Genomic DNA, 18762 nt, shown 5'->3' with positions numbered 1-18762 from the left:
TGTGTCAGGACCATCATCCAAGTCACTTCCGCTCCGTGAGACTCAGTTTCCACTTCTGTAAGCTGGGTTGGGGTGGCGTTGGCAGTCTTGGTTAAAGGGTAGACATGGCCGGGACTGCTTCACTTGCTTCTGTCCACACGTAATCCCCTCTTTATTAACCGAGTCATTGATAGTGGCTTCTGAAAACTTCTTTGGAGATGGTATCAGATAGCTCATTGCACTTACCCTGCCTACTGTTAAAAACAGTTAACTGACTTATTAAGCATTTCTGCTTACTAGCCGATAAAATTCCCAAAGTGATGTGCTCAGGCTATAAAAGCTGTCATGTTAACAGTTTTGTGGAGTTTTGTTTTTGTTAATTTGCACTATCTGATTTTATGTAATAAAGGAGAAATTTTATAGACACAAAACAGTGCCAGGAACTGGTTCTTTATAGCGCCTAGATCTTTCCAGCTGCCTCCTCTATTCTTGAAATAGAGAATATTTTGGCCCAGCCCCAGGCTGCCCACGGAACTCTTGTGGCTATTTTTAATGTGGCCTTGATCCATTTTACATGGGTCTATCTGCCTCACATCAACCCCTCTTTTTTACTTCTCAAATGAGCTTCTCATAAGTTGGTAAGTATTTTTTTTCATGGTCTTTTATTCTATTGAGTATCTGATTTATGTATATTTTCCATAGTCTCATAGAGGCAGTATAGGGTGGTATAGCGGAGTGAATAAGAACACAGCTGGAGCTAGACTACCTGAATTCCAGTTCCAGCTCTGCCTCTTGCTATGTGGTCTTGGGCAACTTCTTCCTGGCTCAGTTCTTTCATATATAAGATAGGAATAAAAATAGTAACATTTTAAAACTTTTTACCCTCACAGGTTTGTATTAAGTGAGTTGCTCATGCTGAGTAAGTACAAGCAAGTAGTAAGGGCTGTGTAAGTATCAGCTATTAATAATATTATAGACAAGTCCAGGTGAGTGTGCTTGTTTTATTAAAGACTGGAGTTAGGAGATGAATACACTCAAGTAGAATATATTCTACAGCTAAATGCTAAGCAATTATTAATAGAGTAGAGAGTCTTACAACCTTAGGATATCAGGTTAAGGTGATTTATTTACATGAGGAATGTCACTGCCTCTTAGCCCCTACTTTACAGACATGGAGACCAGGTAGTTGAATGTAAGTAGATTTTTATTTTGAGAGTTTCTGCGTGAGGACTCAGAAATGAAGTTTACACTAGGCTAGTTTGCTGTCTATAAAACTTTCTCTATTGTGAAAATAAAGTCATGAGACTCCAAGATATATATATAGCCATAGCAATGACCTCTTTAGATCACCTTGGTAGCATATACCTTATTCCACACCAGTATTGCCATTATTCAGAACCCTTTAAAAATGACCTTTTCAAATTGTTTTTGGATCTGCACAGGAAGCTCCCAACTTATTTTACTATAACTAGTACTTTGGTTTTTATTCCAAAATAGTATTGATTCCCCCTTGGTAATATTCTTAGTTTTGAACAACTTATTTCTGAAAATAACACCTACTCTCAAAAATTTGATATTTGCCACCACTAAATATAGTCAAAAGAATTTGTCCTGAGACTTGAAGGCAATGCCAGAGTATTTCTGGAATCAGAATAAAGGTTCCCCCACAGCAATGGCTTTGCAATAAAGTCATTTAGAGGTGTAAGTTTTGTTCTCTAGCTGCAAAGTTATAGGATTCTGTGACATGTATGTTGTAAATACGGTTATAGTCCTTCTGCACTGGAACCAATTGCTTGTACCACTGGGGGAGGTTCTTTAGTATCTCAGCCTTGTCTCCCCTCTGGCCTGGCTTTCCTCCTGTCTCTAGATGGAGCTCCTATTAGTCACCCAGTGAATAGGCTTGCTTCAGTTCAGTTCAGCCGCTCAGTCGTGTCCAACTCTGCGACCCCATGAATCGCAGCACGCCAGGCCTCCCTGTCCATCACCAACTCCTGGAGTTGACTCAAACTCATGCCCATCGAGTCGGTGATGCCATCTCATCCTCTGTTGTCCCCTTCTCCTCCTGCCCCCAATCCCTCCCAGCATCAGGGTCTTTTCCAGTGAGTCAACTCTTCGCATGAGGTGGCCAAAGTATTGGAGTTTCAGCTTCAGCATCAGTCCTTCCAATGAACACCCAGGACCTATCTCCTTTAGGATGGACTAGTTGGATCTCTGAAGAGTCTTCTGAAGGGTCTCTGAAGAGTCTCTGAAGGGACTCTGAAGAGTCTTCTCCAACACCATAGTTCAAAAGCATCAATTTTTCAGCACTCAGCTTTCTTCACAGTCCAGCTCTCACATCCATACATGACCATTGGAAAAACCATAGCCTTGACTAGACGGACCCTTGTTGGCAAAGTAATGCTTCAGAAGTGCGCCATCTGGCCAAGACCAGAGCAGGTCTGTGAGTTTGCTGCTCTGACCTCACAGACTGTTTTAGCCACCAGAACACCTGTTGACACTTTAACATTGGAAGGTGTGGAAAATTAGCACCAAACAACCCAGGATTTTTGTAAGGGCGAGCAAGGAGAAAGGAGGAGGGGGCTTCCCAAATACTCCAGTACAAAGAAACAGTTCTGTGCAAAAATACCTATTTTTGTTAACACAATGCTTTTTGTGACACTAAAAATGAAAGTTAGTACCTGAATTACACCCTTAACACATAGTCATTTTCTTGCCCTAGAAAAACCTGGAAATGAGCAAGTGCTTAGCCAGATTGGCCTGGTATTCTTTTTTTTTTTTTTTAGCTTTTTTTTTATTTTTGGCCTGGTATTCTTATGGGTGGATGATATAAACTTTTGGGTTGTTGGAGGTTAACTGTGACAACATGCAGATGGTCCAGTAGAATCTCAGTGGTGCCAGACAGGAAGCTTAAAATAGACTTGCAAGTGGATCTGAGATGCTGTTCGCCTGATGGCTAGTGAGTTAACCGTGACCTTTGCCAAAATCAACAATTAGAGGAAAGAGAGGCTGCTAGACAGTCTTTAGCTCCTTCTTCCCTCCAGGTCTTGGATAAGAAATCAGCAAGTACTTACTATTAAGCATTAGGTACTTGTTTTATTATCATCCTGGGGGTGAGAATTGCTTTCAAATTAAATTTATTTGGAGTTACATGCTGAAATCAACAAATCATCTGTAAGAAAGAAGCAGATCATGTACTGTGACTCATTTCTTGTGGGTCAGAGGTTATAGGTGCATTCAGACTTATTTAATATTTTTTTAGAAAGTAGTCCATTCTCATCAGATTTCATGAAGTAGTAGTAGTTTGAGGGAAATATTTGTATCATTGTTCTCTTGCCAAATTAGAAACAAAAATCTCCTGCATTGACTTAACATGACAACGAATATGGAAAGTGGGTATCTGGGGTTGCTTTCCTTCAGAAATCCCTGCTAATGGAGTTATCTTTGAATATTAAGGATGATGTATGTGGGGGGAGGGGTTTTATTGTCTAGTCATCAGACAGCTAGGCTGTAAAAAATTACACTTTTTCAGTGTGCCTCTATAGACTATTCTTCAGAATACAGAAGGTAAAAGGTGAAAGGTTTCAGGGGAGCTGAAACCTTGGGGTGGATCTAGAGCACTTTACAGTAGGTACCAGGTCATGAGTGCCCCTGAAGCAGGCCATGCCAATCTGCAAACTTCAGCAAAAGCCCCCACACTATGTACACAAAAGTAGTAGCTGCTGATCTACACACTTCTTAAAAAGTATAATTCTCTGCTTACCTGGATACCATACCTATAAGAGTATAAGCTTCCCAAGGACAGGGATCGTGTCTCTTTTATATACCCATATACACCCACAGTTTGGCATAATAGTGAGAACTGATGGGTAGTGAATGCTTACTTTATACTGTCCTCTATTCTAAGTGCATTGTCTGGTTGTATCCTCATAACACTCATAAAAGGTAGGTGTTACCATTATATCCATTTCACAGAAGAAGACTCTCACTGAGGGTGATTTGCACTGTTTACGTAATTAGGAAGTAGAATATCCATCTTGCATTCTGAGGTACTATGTTTTAGTGACCACTGCACAAAATAGATGCCCAGTAATGAACTCATGTCAAACTACAGAAAGTTTCACATTTTCATTATGTACCTGAGGATAAACTATATCTTTATAATTGCAGGATTTCCACCCATGTTACTGTGACTGTAACTAGCAGAAAGTTTTGCACAGGTAAGCGTGTCATCACTGAAAAGCCATTCTTGTCAGAGCACTGCAGGGTTTGGTTATGGTTTTTCAGGAAAAACAGTTGTAGCTAGTTGAGTAGCCACAGCTGGTCCCCTGCTTGACACCTCAAGATACTAGCAGGAGCATCAGACTCATTGACAAAGTGAAAGACAAAGCAACCACATTTTTCTCATTCTTGTGGTCCAGGGGCTTTTCCAGCCCATACAGGCACAGAGAAGGTCCTCAGGATTCAAGGGAGGGAGAGAGAGCCAGCCCATATGTCCCACCAGCTTCCCAGAAACCTTCACACTAGAATCCATCTTGACTGAGAGATGAGTGCACATCCACCAGAGAGGGCCCTGAAGTCAGGCCAAATGTGGAGACAAGCAAGATGACTTAAGAGACAATCTGGAACATCGTCCATACATAAACCATGTAAACAATCCTCATGCCACACTTCACTCCAGCTCCACCTGTGTACTTCCACACTACTTTGCTTCTAATAAATGCTTTCTCTGCCTCACATTCTGTCTCTTTGCTGAATTCTTTCTTCAAAGAAGACACTTTCCTGCTTCAAGTCACTGCATCCATTATCCCATGAGATCAGCTATAAAAGCATATTTTCCTTGGAAACGATGTAAATATTTGTAGGTAAATACCTAATGTATACCTAAAGAAGGCTGAACACCAAAGAGTTGATGTTTTTAATTGTGGTGCTTGAGAAGACTCTTGAGAGTCCCTTGGACTGCAGTGAGATCAAACCAGTTAATTCTAAAGGAAATCAACCCTGAATACTCATTGAAAGGACAGATGCTAAAGCTGAAGCTCCAATACTTTGGCCACCTGATGTGAAGAGCCGACTCGTTGGAAAAGACCCTGATGCTGGGAAAGATTGAAGGCAGGAGGAGAAGAGGGCAGCAGAGAATGAGATGGTTGGATAGCATCACTGACTCAATGGACATGAACTTAGGCAAACGTGGGAAATAGTGAGGGACAGGGAAGCCTGGCACCCTGCAGTCCATGGGGTCACATAGAGTTGGGCATGACTTAGTAACTGAACAAGATCACCCCCTAATGTATTCAGTTCACACCCTGGTAATAAACTATAGTTGATATACAAAGTAAATAATTTAATCTATTTAAAGCTATATGTTCAGTTTAAAATAAAGCACTTTTAACTTTAGTCAGTATCCACATGAGAGGGGAAAGTTTAAGGAGAGAAAGAAGACAAGAAGAATGTTAGTAAGAGTTATTGAATTATGTGTCCAGTTTCTGCTAGGAATAATGGACTCCAGAAGTCTAATCAGAATATACTAAAGTACAGTATCTGGGTTGTGATTTTATCCCTTCTTAAGGCATTGAGATTTTATAAAATGAACATAAGTTGGAGCCAGAGACACCTGAGTTCAAATCCTAGCTCTGCTGCTTACTAGCTGGTTAATCTTTCCAAATTTATCCAATAGCTTCAACACTTCAAAAATCTAAACAGTGTTGTAAGGATTGATCATAATCTAAAAGAAAATGCGAAATGATGGCTGGCAAATAGCTCAAAGTGGTAGCACCAAAATGAGTCCTCTATTGCTGCCGTAACAAGTTACCACAAATTCAGTGGCTTAAAACAGCACGCAGATCTTGCAGTTCTGCAGGTCAGAAGTCTAACGTGGGTCTCTGTTGGCTAAAATCAAGGTGCGTCAGCAGAGCCACATTCTCTTCTAGAGGCTTTGAGGAGGATCTGTTTTCCTGTCTCACCCAGTGTTCAGAAGCTGCTACAGTTCCTTGACTAACTGCTCCTTTCTTCACCTTCAAAGGGTGAGAGCAGCATCTTCAGGGCACTCTCACTGTGATTTTTCTGCCTTCTTGTGATTACATCGGGCCCATTGGGCAATAATACAGGATAATATCTTTATCTTAAAGTCGGTTCATTAGCAACAGTACATCCATCTGTAAGCTTCATCCCCCCTTGCCATGGAGCACACAGCATACAGTTCCAAGGGACTGTGGTGTGGACATCTTTTAGACAGGGCTGTGGCTGTGCAACCACAGTGCTTTTCACCCTTGACACTTGTTCATTCGTTCATATACTTACTAAAGGAAAATACGAATAGTATAGTAAAAGTATCTTTACCTCTCAAAAATTCTTCTGTTTGGGTAAAGCGCTTCAGTTCATTTCAGTTCAGTCTCTCAGTCATGTCCGACTCTTTGCGACCCCATGGACTGCAGCACACCAGGCCTCCCTGTCCATCACCAGCTCCCGGAGTTTACTCAAACCCATGTCCATCGAGTCTGTGATGCTATCCAACCATCTCATCCTCTGTCGTCCCCTTATCCTCCACCTTCAATCTTTCCCAGTATCAGGGTCTTTTCAAATGAGTCACTTCTTCGCATCAGGTGGCCAAAGTTTTGGAGTTTCAGCTTCAACATCAGTCCCTCCAATGAACACCCAGGACTGATCTCCTTTAGGATGGACTGGTTGGATCTCCTTGCAGTCCAAGAGACTCTGAAGAGTCTTCTCCAACACCACAGTTCAAAAGCATCAATTCTTCGGCACTCAGCTTTGTTTATAGTCCAACTCTCACATCCATACATGACTACTGGAAAAAATATAGCCTTAACTAGATGGACCTTTGTTGGCAGAGTAACGTCTCTGCTTTTTAATATGCTGTCTAGGTTGGTCATAATGTTCCTTCCAAGAAGTAACCATGTTTTAATTTCATGGCTGCAGTCCCCATCTGCAGTGATTTTGGATCCCCCCAAAAATAAAGTCTCTCACTGTTTCCACTGTTTCCCCATCTATGAAGTGATGGGGCTGGTTGCGATGATCTTAGTTTTCTGAATGTTGAGTTATAAAGTGCTTAGATTTATACATTAAAAAATTAGCTGAGGCAGTTGCGGCAGGCCAAGAGCTTGAGTCGCTTGCCTGGGGGCTGCCCACTGTTCTGCTGCCCTCCGAGCACAGCCATGTCCCAGGAGAAGCCCAAGGAGAGAGTGAAGAGGGAGAAGGACCACATCAACCCGAAGGTGGCCGGGCAGAATGGCTTCAGGGCCCAGTTCAAGAGACACGCACCGCTCCGCAACCTGATGAAGGCCTCCTGCCAGTGCCAGGGCTTGTCCATGAGACAGATTTGATTCAGGTTTGATGGACAACCAGTTAATGAAACAGACGCCCCAGCACAGCTGGAGATGGACAATGAGAACACCATCGATGTGTTCCAGCAGCAGACGGGGGGGGGGGGGGGGGGGGCTCCAACGTGGCCAGCTGCCTCTCGGGGGAGGGGGCGGCCTCTAGAGCCCCCATCCCCTCATGGCGCCAGGCCCTGTTTGCTGTCGAACAGTGCACGTGTGGCCAAGCCCGTCGGCAGGCAGGCTCGGACACCGAGGACATTCGCCAGGAGGACTTTGCTCTGATGCACTCAGCGCCACCGCGGCGACGGTCCCCAGCCCCCCTCGGCCCGTCCCCTGGTGCCTTTGTTTGGGTAAAATGCCCACGTGAAGGGGGACTTGCGCTTTTTTTTACTTTTTTGTTTTTTCTCCCTCCTATGACATTTTCTCCCAATTTGTGACCTGAATGCCTGCTTTCTGTCTAGACAGGGATCTTAACCCCGGGGGTTGAGCCCCCCTCATTCCAATCATGGAGAGAACTGTCACCACTCTGGGGGTGCTTCTATGGGGCCAGTTTTGGGGTCACGGTCGGTATGGGAGATACACTTTCACTTTTTATTGGGGGCACGGGTTTTTTTTAATTCTAAATGTTAGAAATATAAGCTTTGCCAGAATATAGGAAAGTTGAAGGGAAAAGACTGGAATGTTTCTTAAAGGTATGAAGTTCTGCAGTAACACGGCCCTGGGCGGCATATGGGGCCCTGGACCCACTGCCATCAACGGCTGGTGACGCTGCTCAGACACAGTGAAAATGGGCTTTCCCCTCTGCTTAACAGAGAAGGAAGTAAGTCCCACACATCTGCCGTGGTCACAGCGCCAGGGCCTCAGATTTCCTCCAGTATTTGCTTCTGATGAGTAACGATGGTCTGTATGTAAACTAGGAAGATAGAATACTGCTGATTTTGCCGTTATGTCTTTGTGTAAAAGAGCTGCTTCAAAGTGTGGCTACAAGTGAGAGATGCCTCTGGGTTCTCCCCGAGGACCTTGCTCTGCTCCCCAAGTTGGTATGGAGCTTACACATTATGTGAGATTTCGGTTCTGTTCAGCATTTTGGGGTCTGTACCTTGCTGTTCGGGCACGGGTGGGATGTCTGCTGGTTCTGTTGTGTTTATTCCCCACTTTGTACATTATTTGTTGTCCTGTACTACTGTCAATGGTAAATATTGTTTGGTATTCTGTCAAAAAAAAATTAGCCGATAATACAAGATAGCATGAATAAGCCCCAAGATGAGTCATTCAAGAGGAGAGATCACTTAGATGAATGAGGGAGAAAAAAAAATTTTTTGCATCATCCACCAGAAATAATAAGGTCATCTCCTTCCCTCCACAAAAAGACAATTTGATTTTAGGTTGCGTTAAGATGAGAACAAAGGAGGGGCTCGCCTTGGTGAAAACCCTGGAGATTTTGAAGTCTTCAGTGGAGCCAGAGGAGAGAGCCAACAGGGTGAGGAGCCTAGAATCAGAAAGTATAAGAAGTTTGGGGATATTTATGGTGTGGTCTTCAAATACCTAACTGACAGACATATGAAAAGAAATCTAGATTTATCTTTGAATTCTCTGGAGTTTTAAACTGCTAAGTCACTTCAGTCGTGTCCTACTCTTTGCAACCCCATGGGCTATAACCTGCCGGGCTCCTCGTCCATGGGATTCTCCAGGCAAGAGTACTGGAGTGGGTTGCTATTTCCTTCTCCAAGGATCTTTCCGACCCAGGGATCAAACTCGTGTCTCTCATGTTTCCGGCATTGGCAGGTGGGTTCTTTATCCATTAGTGCCACCACTGGAATAAGTGTGTAGAAGTTAGATTTAAAGTCAATGTGGTAACTTTACATGGTTATAGTTTCCTGAAATGGAATGAGCTACCTGAGTTTCCTGTCCCTGGAGGTATTCAAATAGAATCTAGACAAGTGTCAAAGAATGTGCTCCCAAAGCACTTCTTCAGGCCTTGAGCATTGTATTCACATTGTAATCATTTGTATTCCAGTCTCCCTGTGCAACTAGTGACCTCTTTCTGGTCTGAATCTATCATGTTCATTTTAACTTGGCTCAGAAGGTACAAAATGAATGTTGAGTTGGTGAATAGATGCATGAATGAGATTAAGGGTTGGACAGAGTGAACTTTAAGTCCTTCCAACTCAGGCTTTCAGTTCTCAGCTAGGATTTGAACTGGTTTAAAGAATGGAATTGGTTGCAGAAAGGGGGTGGCGGTGTTGCATCCTAGGTTTCACAGTGCAGAAAAAGCTCAGAGACAAGAGGGAGCAAGAGAGTGGAGGAGCTATGTTGGGTGAAGTACAGGAATCAGAGTTGGGGCAGAAGGTTGAGTCTTGATTCTTGAAGGGCTTTAATTTCACGGATGTCGGGCTTTCTCATCCTGCAGTCTGAACCCAGGCTGATGCTCGACTAAATCCTTGTGAAAGAAGACCAAAAACGTGCTCTTAAGTCATGCATTTTGGCTCTGCTGGGAAAGACTGGGGACTTGCTATGGACTGAAATGTACCCCATGATTCTTATGTTGAGGCCCTAACTCCTAGTGAGATGGATTAGGAGGTAGGGCTTTGGGGAGGTGATTGGGTTTAGATGAGGTCATGAGGATGGGGCCCTCATAATGGGATTAGTTCCCTTCTAAGAAGAGATACCAGGGAGCTTTCTCTCCCTCTCCATCTCTCTCTGCCATGTGAGGACACATGGAGAAGGGAGCCATCTGCAAGCCAGGGAAGAACACCCTCACCAGGGAGCAGAACCAGCCGTTTGCTCTTGGATTTCCCATACTCCAAAACTGTGAGAAATACTGAAATAAGCATCTCCTGTTTAAGCTGACCAGGCTATTGTATCAGTATTTTTGTTATGGCAGCCAGAGCTGACTGATACAGGGCTCTTGCCTACATCTGGGAGTAATGAGTCAGAACTCAGCGCTAGGCAGTGGCACAAAAATGTACAGGAAACCAGATGGGAAGAGAAATTACTGAAAACATTAAGACTTGGTAGTGAGATAACAAGAAGGGTTGAAAGGGGAGGCCCACAGCTTTGTGAACATGAAGGCAGACAGTTATGTCCACTGAGCTTCTTATTACAATGGAAGGAAGATGAGAAACTATTTGGAATATCCAGGATTTCCTGCAACTGTTTCCATTAAGTTCATGGCTGAAAATGGGCTATTTTTAATGTTGATGAGAATGGCAAGTCAAGAGTTTTAGTCTGCGGAGAGCAAACTTTTCTTGGAGGGGAGCTGTAGTACTGATAAAACTCTGCTCTGAATGGTAGTATTAACGACAGGCACTGCTGGACAAGCCCTACGATGGGCCAGCCTGATATGAGGCACTGTGTGTATCATCTCACTTCATTAAATTATCCCTTGTTTGAAGGCCTCAGCTTGTACCCCATGCAGTATCTGCTTTAGGGAGTGCCCAAGGAAAATTCTCGTTCACATTAGCTCCAAGGGTAATTATATGTCTCTTAAATAAGTGAATTTCTTTAAAAAATGTTTGGACTCTGAATGGAATTAACACGTGACCCTGTGTGTGTGTGTGATGGGGTTGGCAGAGGTAGGAGGAAGTTGGAGGAGTTATGCTAAGTTTCAGATCCAGCATTCTGGCCCAATTTTAGTTGTGTGTAATATATTATTTTTTAGCCTCTTTCCTGTTTCTTATTTTTTCACTGCCCTTGTTTTTCTATCCTCCCTCCTCTTTTAATTTATGCTGCCTTGTATTTTAGGTGTCTCTGAAGGCAGTTCTAAATTCTGAAACAAAGGACAATAAGTATAAATATATTTCTATTTATGTCAGTCCCCACTTTATAGATGAGGAAGCAGAGGCTCAATTAATTTGTTTAACTTGCCCGAGATCACAGTGGGTAACAAATCCCCTCCAAAACTAGCAGCTTAAACCAACAAACCCATAATTTCTCAGTTGGTTCCTGAGGGTCAGGAGTCTGGGAGTGGCTCACTTGGGTAGTTCCAGTTCGGGGGCTGGTGGGGTTGCAGTCGAGCCGTCTGCTGGGGCTGGAACTTTCTGCAAGCTGCAAAGTGTTTTATAACTTAATCTCAGAAGTGACAGTCACTCCCGTGTGCCACCAGTCACACAAACCAACCCTGGTTAAGGGAAGGGAGTCCACAAGGGCGTGAGTTCCAGGGATAGGATCATGGGAGGCTGTCTTGGAAGCCTCCACTCGCGGGGAGGAAATAGCATAGGTGAGCCTGCCGGCTGTTGCTTCTGCTAAAGCACTGGCTCTGGATATACTCAAGTTTGGTCCCCAGAGCTGCTTTCATTTTTTTTCTTTTCAGTTTGAAGAACAGGTGAGTGAGCATACCAAGTGAGGAGGCTCTGGGTTTCAGTTTTCTTCCTCTGATCCTGCTTACTTGTTGCCAGTGCTGCCACAGTTTCATCCGTAAAGCTTTGTATTGCCTCATAACTATTTAATTGCTGCCAAAAGTAAATTTGATTTTAATCCATAAGACAACACTGAATGGTCTAACTGTCGGGTCCCACTAAGAAGTGGAGAATAATAGTTAACATGACACTATATAGGCTGACAGCCTCTGACTTTGGTAGTGCAAGAAACAATTGTTAGTAATTGTAATTCCTCCCACTTTTATATTCTTTGCTTTATGGGAGATATGGGTATATAAAGGATGGAAGTTTTTGGTGATTCCACCCCCCATAAGGTGATTCCACCCCTCATTTGTTAGTGTAATGAGAAAATCTATAAAGATATTTTTATGGAACATATTTTTTACTGCATTGCTGATCTGTGGCCAAATTTTGTCAGGGTGATAAATTAGGACGTGTTGTTTTCCTGGATTCAGGAAACTGCCGGCTCAGTGTTTGGTATTCAGACCTCAGATCCATGACTCACCCATAAACCACCTGGACAAATGAACACAGAAGATCTCAACTGCTGTGGACTATTGCCCTGCCTCTTGATTCTTAACTCTGTTCTGTATCTGGAAATTCCATTTTCATTTGATGTCACTCTCCATGTTTAAACATAGCCCCAAACTGATTTCTTACCTGAGATTGTTTTTCAGAACAGTGGTGTTGAACTTCAAATAAAATTTGCAAGCCATCGCTGTGTGCCAGTGGTATTTGAATGGACATCTCTGTGACCTCCCTCCAGGCCTTTGTGCTATGCCAGTTTGCAAATGAGATGATCAGTTTGGTCTAGGGAGAGGATTTTCTCTTTAGCTTTGACTGATTTAGGTACAAATTAATTTGTTAAATTCTCTTAGAGTGTTCTAGGCTTTGTGCTATGTTCTCTGCTGCTGCTGCTGCTGCTGCCGCCGTCTCTTCAGTCGTGTTCAACTCTTAGCGACCCCATGGACTGTAGCCTACCAGGCTCCTCCGTCCATGGGATTCTCCAGGCAAGAGTACTGGAGTGGGGTGCCATTGCCTTCTCCAGCCATGTTCTCTAAGTGGATAAAAAGCTAAGACACGGTCTTTGTGCCTTTAAAAATTGTGGTCTAGCTGCTAGGTAAATATTAACAAAAACAATTATGAAACCATGTGAGATAGCAGAAGTATTCACAAAATGCTTGAGGAGAATGAAGGGGATTAGTTCTACCCAGTGGTGGAGGAAGAAGATTTTACCAGGAAAGACCTCTCTTAGATCAATGACCCCCAAATGTCGGTCTCAGGACATGTGCTAGTCTCTAATAGAATTTTCACTGACTGTGGCAGTGAGAAAGAAAACTAAATTAAATTCCATAAGCTAATTTTAAGATTAAAAAAAATTCTTTAGCATGAAATTATGTACTGATTCTTTTTCCTGTTATGTCCTTCTCCTCATGAAGACATGATGATAGTAAATATTACTACTTGTTTTCTTTCACTGCAAAACAAAAATTGGCAGCCTAGCATCATCCAAATTTTCTTGTGTGCATTCATTTATTGGTCCTTGAAACCTAAAAGGCTAGAAGCCCTTGTGAGGATGGTTATATTTGTGTTGGGTTTGGACGAAAGAGATACTCCTGTAAAGGCATTCTTGCTGTTTGCCTATCAGTGGTTTAACAATGCCTACATTAAGGGGAAATGAATTTGCGAGAAAGAAAAAAATGTATGCTTGCATTTAAAAACTGGCTTTGAGAAAGATAAAGAACATTACAGCATACTAACACATATATATGGAATTTAGAAAGATGGTAACGATAACCCTATATGCAAAACAGAAAAAGAGACACAGAAGTACAGAACAGACTTTTGGACTCTGTGGGAGAAGGTGAGGGTGGGATGTTTCAAAAGAACAGCATTATATTATCTATGGTGAAACAGATCACCAGCCCAGGTGAGATGCATGAGACAAGTGCTCGGGCCTGGTGCACTGGGAAGACCCAGAGGAATCGGGTGGAGAGGGAGGTGGGAGGGGGGATCGGGATGGGGAATACGTGTAACTCTATGGCTGATTCATGTCAATGTATGACAAAACCCACTGAAATGTTGTGAAGTAATTAGCCTCCAACTAATAAAATAAAATTTAAAAAAAAATAAATAAAAACTGGCTTTGATGTTTCTCTAGTATGTGTCTGGGGCAATGTGGAGCGGGGTGGGTGTAAGAGAGAAAAAGTGCCCATAGTGGTGGGCACTTAGAATTTGATCTGTAGCTTTGGAGAGCTGCTGTTGCCAACATGAATACTGGTTCTAGAGGGATTCCCGCCCCCATCCCCTCAACCTCCACCCCTCAGTATAGAATCTTCAGAAGTTTAGATAAGATTAAGCTTGATGATTGTAAACCTTCTACTTCTTTCCAGGTATTGGATTAAGAAGTAACCTTTGTATATATGGGCCCCTTTGCTCCTCTGATTTTTCACCAGGGGTCAGGAGAGTAAGCTGTTGTGTCTGTGTGTCTGAGCAGGTCAGTGATAATGGAACATTTAACCTGCCGTGTTGCCAGTCTGCCTTGTTCATCTCACCTACAGTGACAAAGCTTTTCATCTATTTGCAAATGGATGCCTCTCAGGAGTTGAGCTATATCCATAATTTTAGGGAATGTATCATCTTTGAAGAGGGATTCAAGGAGAATGACAAAGATGATAAAAGGGCTGAATAATATCAAAAGGTATTAGATTTAAGAAGAATACTATAGGGATTTCCCTATCTGAACTCCGGGGCAGTGATCTTACAGGATTCCTTCCAGCATAAATGCTTTTAAAAATGATCAAAGATTTCTCTGAAACTTTGCAAGACAACACTTGTAAATAGCAGGCTCTTCTACTGTGCGTTTGGAAGCAGCCCTTGTGTGTGGTGAAGTAAGAGGCTCTGAAGTCAGAGGATTCAAATTCTTGCTCACTCATTACTGCAATCAAGTCACCACCTTGCTAAGCTTTCATTTCCTCCTCCCTAGAATGGGAATAACAGTCTTACTCCAAAGGGTTGTTGTAAATAGAAGTACTGAGCTTGCAATAAGCACAAGCTATTACTATTCCTCTTATATTTAAATTGCTATTATTGTCACTTCCTCCTGCGAGGAGAGCCTCTCCCCTGGCCCTTCTCTCCCTGGCTCTGCACCATCTCCCGTGTCTAAGTCTGGAGTGTCCTGATTCAAGTGATCACATGCACTGATTGATTCTTTCAGCTTCCTTGAAACTAAAGCATCTGCACATGAACAACAACAATGAAATTATGTTTATAGGGCAGATCATTTATTTTGCTTAACTCTCAAACGTTAAAGGAGATGAATCAAAATTTTATGTCACAATATTCTTAGATAAGATCATGTGGAGAAAAAAAAATGTTATTTAAGCAAATTATGTATTCTCTTAATAATCCACAGGCTTCACTCTCCCCATGACCTTTAGCAACCCAGTAATGGAAATATTGAAAGGAGATAAACACACAAGAGAGGATGAGATGATGGAATATTCTGTGTCCTTTCTGGCTCCTATTTTGTATTTTACAAAAGAGAGAGAGAAACATGGGCTTCAAGGGGTAGAATCGTGACCCAGTCTGGCACATAGAGGTATGCTGTCCACCCTGAAATGACCAGCTAAGCTGTTGGAGGTTGAGATAGAGAAGCTAAGAAGGGTCCTTTCCACACTTTATTGCCAGATTTTGTAATTAAAAATAAATGATGGGAGAGAGGACACATGTATACTTATAACTGATTCATGTTGTACGGCAGAAATCAGCTCAACTTTGTAAAGCAATTATCCTCCAATTAAAAATAAATTAAGGGGAAAAAAAGAGAATAAAAGGTCCACGAGGTTTCATTGGTTCCCTAGCAGTGTTGAATTGACCTAACCTTGATGAACACTATTTGAGTCATTCATTCATTCAACCAGTAACTGTTGGACACCCAGATACTGTTCTTTCTGAAAGTATGAGTGCATAAGTTGCTTCAGTTGTGTCTGACTCTTTGCGACCCTATGGATTGTAACCCACCAGGCTCCTCTGTCCAGGGGATTCTCCAGGCAAGAATACTGGAGTGGGTTGCCATGCCCTCCTCCAGGGGAACTTCCTGACCCAGGGATCAAACCTGTGTCTCCTGCAGCTCCTGCATTGCAGGCAGATTCTTTACCGCGGAGTCATGGGGGAAACCCACGGTTCTGAATACCAGAGGGCAAACAGGACCAAATCCCAGTTCTCATGGTACCTGCAATCCGGGGGGGGAAATCACTGCAGAAAAAACTCCACAGGAATTCACAGCAGAACCAACCTTTAGTGGCTTACAAAGCCCCTGAGGGTGGCCTTGGTGGCTGACGTTTCGTTATCACCTTGCCTAATATTCATGCAGAGATGTAGGTGTGTTTTTCTGTTACACTACTTACCATAGCAGTAAATTTCAGTTAAAGCCATGAGGAGTTTTGACCTCTCAAAAATGATTGACGTGGCTTTGGAGATCTATTTTTGTCCTGCTTTCTCAAGTTCATCTCCTGTGTCATAACCAGCAAGGAAAATACCACGCTGCCACAAGTGTAATCATGTAAGATCTGTGTTATCCGTGATACTTGGACTATTGCGATACTGATGGGCTGAGAAACAAATCTTTCATTTGCCTAATGTAATTTTCAGGTTTGAGCATTGAGGTTACCGAACGAGGGCCTTACTCTTTGATACGGTTAACTTTTTGGGAGGGTATGCCTTCTTAACTTTCAATGTCGATTTTAGGTAGTCAGAGATCTTGCCTGAGGCCAATACCTGGATAATATTGTAAGTGTTGGTGAAACTATGAGAATGACCATCAGGTTTCTGTAGGCAGGCGGTTTGTAAAGGAGGAGGATTAGTTTTAACCTTAACCCCCACTTCAACTCTTAACGAAAAGCTTGTGGTAAATCAAGCAGGGCATGTTAGGTATTGCATTTCAGTTGTGGAGTGACACCTAACACCAAGTCAGCATTTGTTGTTAACTCTGGATGTACTGTATTAAGTAGTTAAGGACAAGTCTTCTCTCAAATATCCCCCATAGACAATTAATTAATGACAGCAGGAAAAGAATGGTACCTTTCCAGTGGGGTGACCAGATGAGCCCCACCATCACCAGTAAACCCAGCGTCTTCAGCCACAGGAGTTATTGACTGCCACGAGGTTCTCCCTGAGATGCCGTGGAAAGTGCATGGCCTCCCCTGGGAATATTCCTCTCAGGAAATGGTTAACCTGAATCTGATCATGAGGAAACAGGCAGACAAATCCAGATTGTGGGACATTCTGTTAGGCAATTGGCTTGGACTCTTCAAAAATGTCAACGTTATGAAAGCCAGACCAAAAAAAGAAAAAAACCTAGGTGGGTAAATGCTCTAAATTAAAAGAGACCAAAGAAACCTGGCAGCTGGGGGATATGGTACTGAAGGACACTGAAGGAAGGAGAGGGGGGGGGATAAGGAGGGGAGGAAGGAAAAAATACCTATAAAAGACATGTGGGGGCAAACTGGAGAAACTTTAATACAATCTGTGTTTGATTACCCTTTTGATGCTAAATTCCTTGCCTCTGAGCATCATGAAGGAGAATGTCTTTGGTCAGGAGAATTCAGAATTCAGGAGATTGGTGCTGAAATATTTTAGGTGTGAAATGTCCTGAGGTCTGCAACTTTCAAGGGGCTCAAGACAAGGGTATACATGGAGAGAGAGAAGCAAACATGGCAAAATGTTAATTGGTGAGTCTAGGTGTAGGAAATAAGTGAGTTCTTGTGTTATTCTTTCAACTTTTCAGTCTCAAGTTTTTCAAAACAAAAAAGGGAGAGACGAGGGAAGTCTATTTGAGGGAAATTATTATAGAAATTCGGAACAAAAACAAGATGTAAGAAAACACACCTGCATACAACTTAGCTGTGATGCCTCAGAGGAATAAAGGCCAGGACAGTGGACCGACTCTGGAGACCACAAGGGTTGTGCTCTGCTGTGTCCTCAGCCATCACCTGCCCTTGAATCACGGGTGGTTTGCCGGTCTGTCTGTATCCGTTTCCTAGGGCTGCTGAAACAAGCGTCACAAACCACATGGCTTGAAACAACAGAGATGTCTCCCTCATCTCACCATTTTGGAGGCTGAAGTCCAAAATCAAGGTATTAGCAGGGTCAGGCTCCTTCTGAAACTTGGAGGGGAGCATCTTTACTTGCCTCTTGCTGGATTCGGACGGGTTGCCAGCAGTCCCTGGCTCCCTAGGCTCACGGCTGCAGCCCTTCGCTCTCTGCCTCCATCTGTTACACGGTGTTCCCCTCTCCTGTGTGTGTCCCAGGATCCCTCCCCCTCTGGGAAGGACAACAGTCATATTGGATTGGGGCCACCCTAATGACCTCATCTGAAGCTTGATTACATCTGCAGAGACCGTATTTCCAAATAAGGGTGCACCCACAAGTGCTGCGGGATTAAGACTCCGACACATCTTCTCAGAGGATGCAGTTCAACCCATAACACTCTCCATTCTTGTTTCTCCAACTCCCAACATGTGTGGGGGACGCGGTGGACCCGATCAACCAGAATGCACACGGAGGCCCCTTTGGCTCAGAGTCTGAGGCTCTGGGTGTCCGCTGGTCCAAGTTCAGACATGAGTAAGCTTTGGGCACCTAAGGAGTCCAAGAGAGACTGATGAGGAGGTTCCGGATCATTATTAAACAGATAGCAAACGTGTCCTTTGGAAACATGATTCGTGTACATTCTTGGCAAAGCAGGGGCTGTTTTATTTTGCTTGTCAAAGTCATCCTTTTTGTCCTCATTTTTATTTATTGAATGATTGCTGGTCAAAAGTTTTCTAAGCTGAATTCCCATCCTGTTACCCATAAAATTGCATAAAGTGAGATGCTAGAGTTAAAAAAAAATAACTGTCACATCACAACTGATATTAGAGATTGGCAAGGCTGCCAGCTGGAGCAGACTAACAAGGAAAATCAAGACTCCTCTCTCCGTCTTTGTCCTTCAGGCTAAAAAAAGGCAAGATAAGAAGAGAGAACGTTCTGTAATGAGTAAGGGTGGCTGTGCCTCGTGATGGGTCAGCCCT

At 43.1% G+C, this 18762-nt stretch overlaps 2 long non-coding RNA genes and 1 pseudogene across 2 annotated transcripts; 2 read left to right on the top strand and 1 right to left on the bottom strand.

Annotated features, from left to right (window-relative positions):
- The first annotated feature begins 561 nt into the window (after window positions 1-561).
- Window positions 562-4785, top strand: LOC136145142 (uncharacterized). The gene is made up of 3 exons (XR_010658698.1): window positions 562-617; window positions 4147-4196; window positions 4398-4785. It is a non-coding gene; the product is annotated as an uncharacterized lncRNA (long non-coding RNA).
- A 2363-nt stretch (window positions 4786-7148) lies between these two features.
- Window positions 7149-8079, top strand: LOC136144704 (small ubiquitin-related modifier 3 pseudogene; annotated as a pseudogene).
- A 593-nt stretch (window positions 8080-8672) lies between these two features.
- On the bottom strand, window positions 8673-18002 carry LOC136145141 (uncharacterized). The gene is made up of 4 exons (XR_010658697.1): window positions 17885-18002; window positions 17582-17738; window positions 16775-16933; window positions 8673-8802 (listed from the first exon to the last, which is right to left on the bottom strand). It is a non-coding gene; the product is annotated as an uncharacterized lncRNA (long non-coding RNA).
- Between the last annotated feature and the right edge of the window lie 760 nt (window positions 18003-18762).

Source organism: Muntiacus reevesi, chromosome 12 (genome assembly GCF_963930625.1).
Source record: "Muntiacus reevesi chromosome 12, mMunRee1.1, whole genome shotgun sequence".
In the NCBI taxonomy this organism is placed as follows: Eukaryota; Metazoa; Chordata; class Mammalia; order Artiodactyla; family Cervidae; genus Muntiacus; species Muntiacus reevesi.
This window is presented reverse-complemented; position numbering and strand designations above follow the sequence as displayed.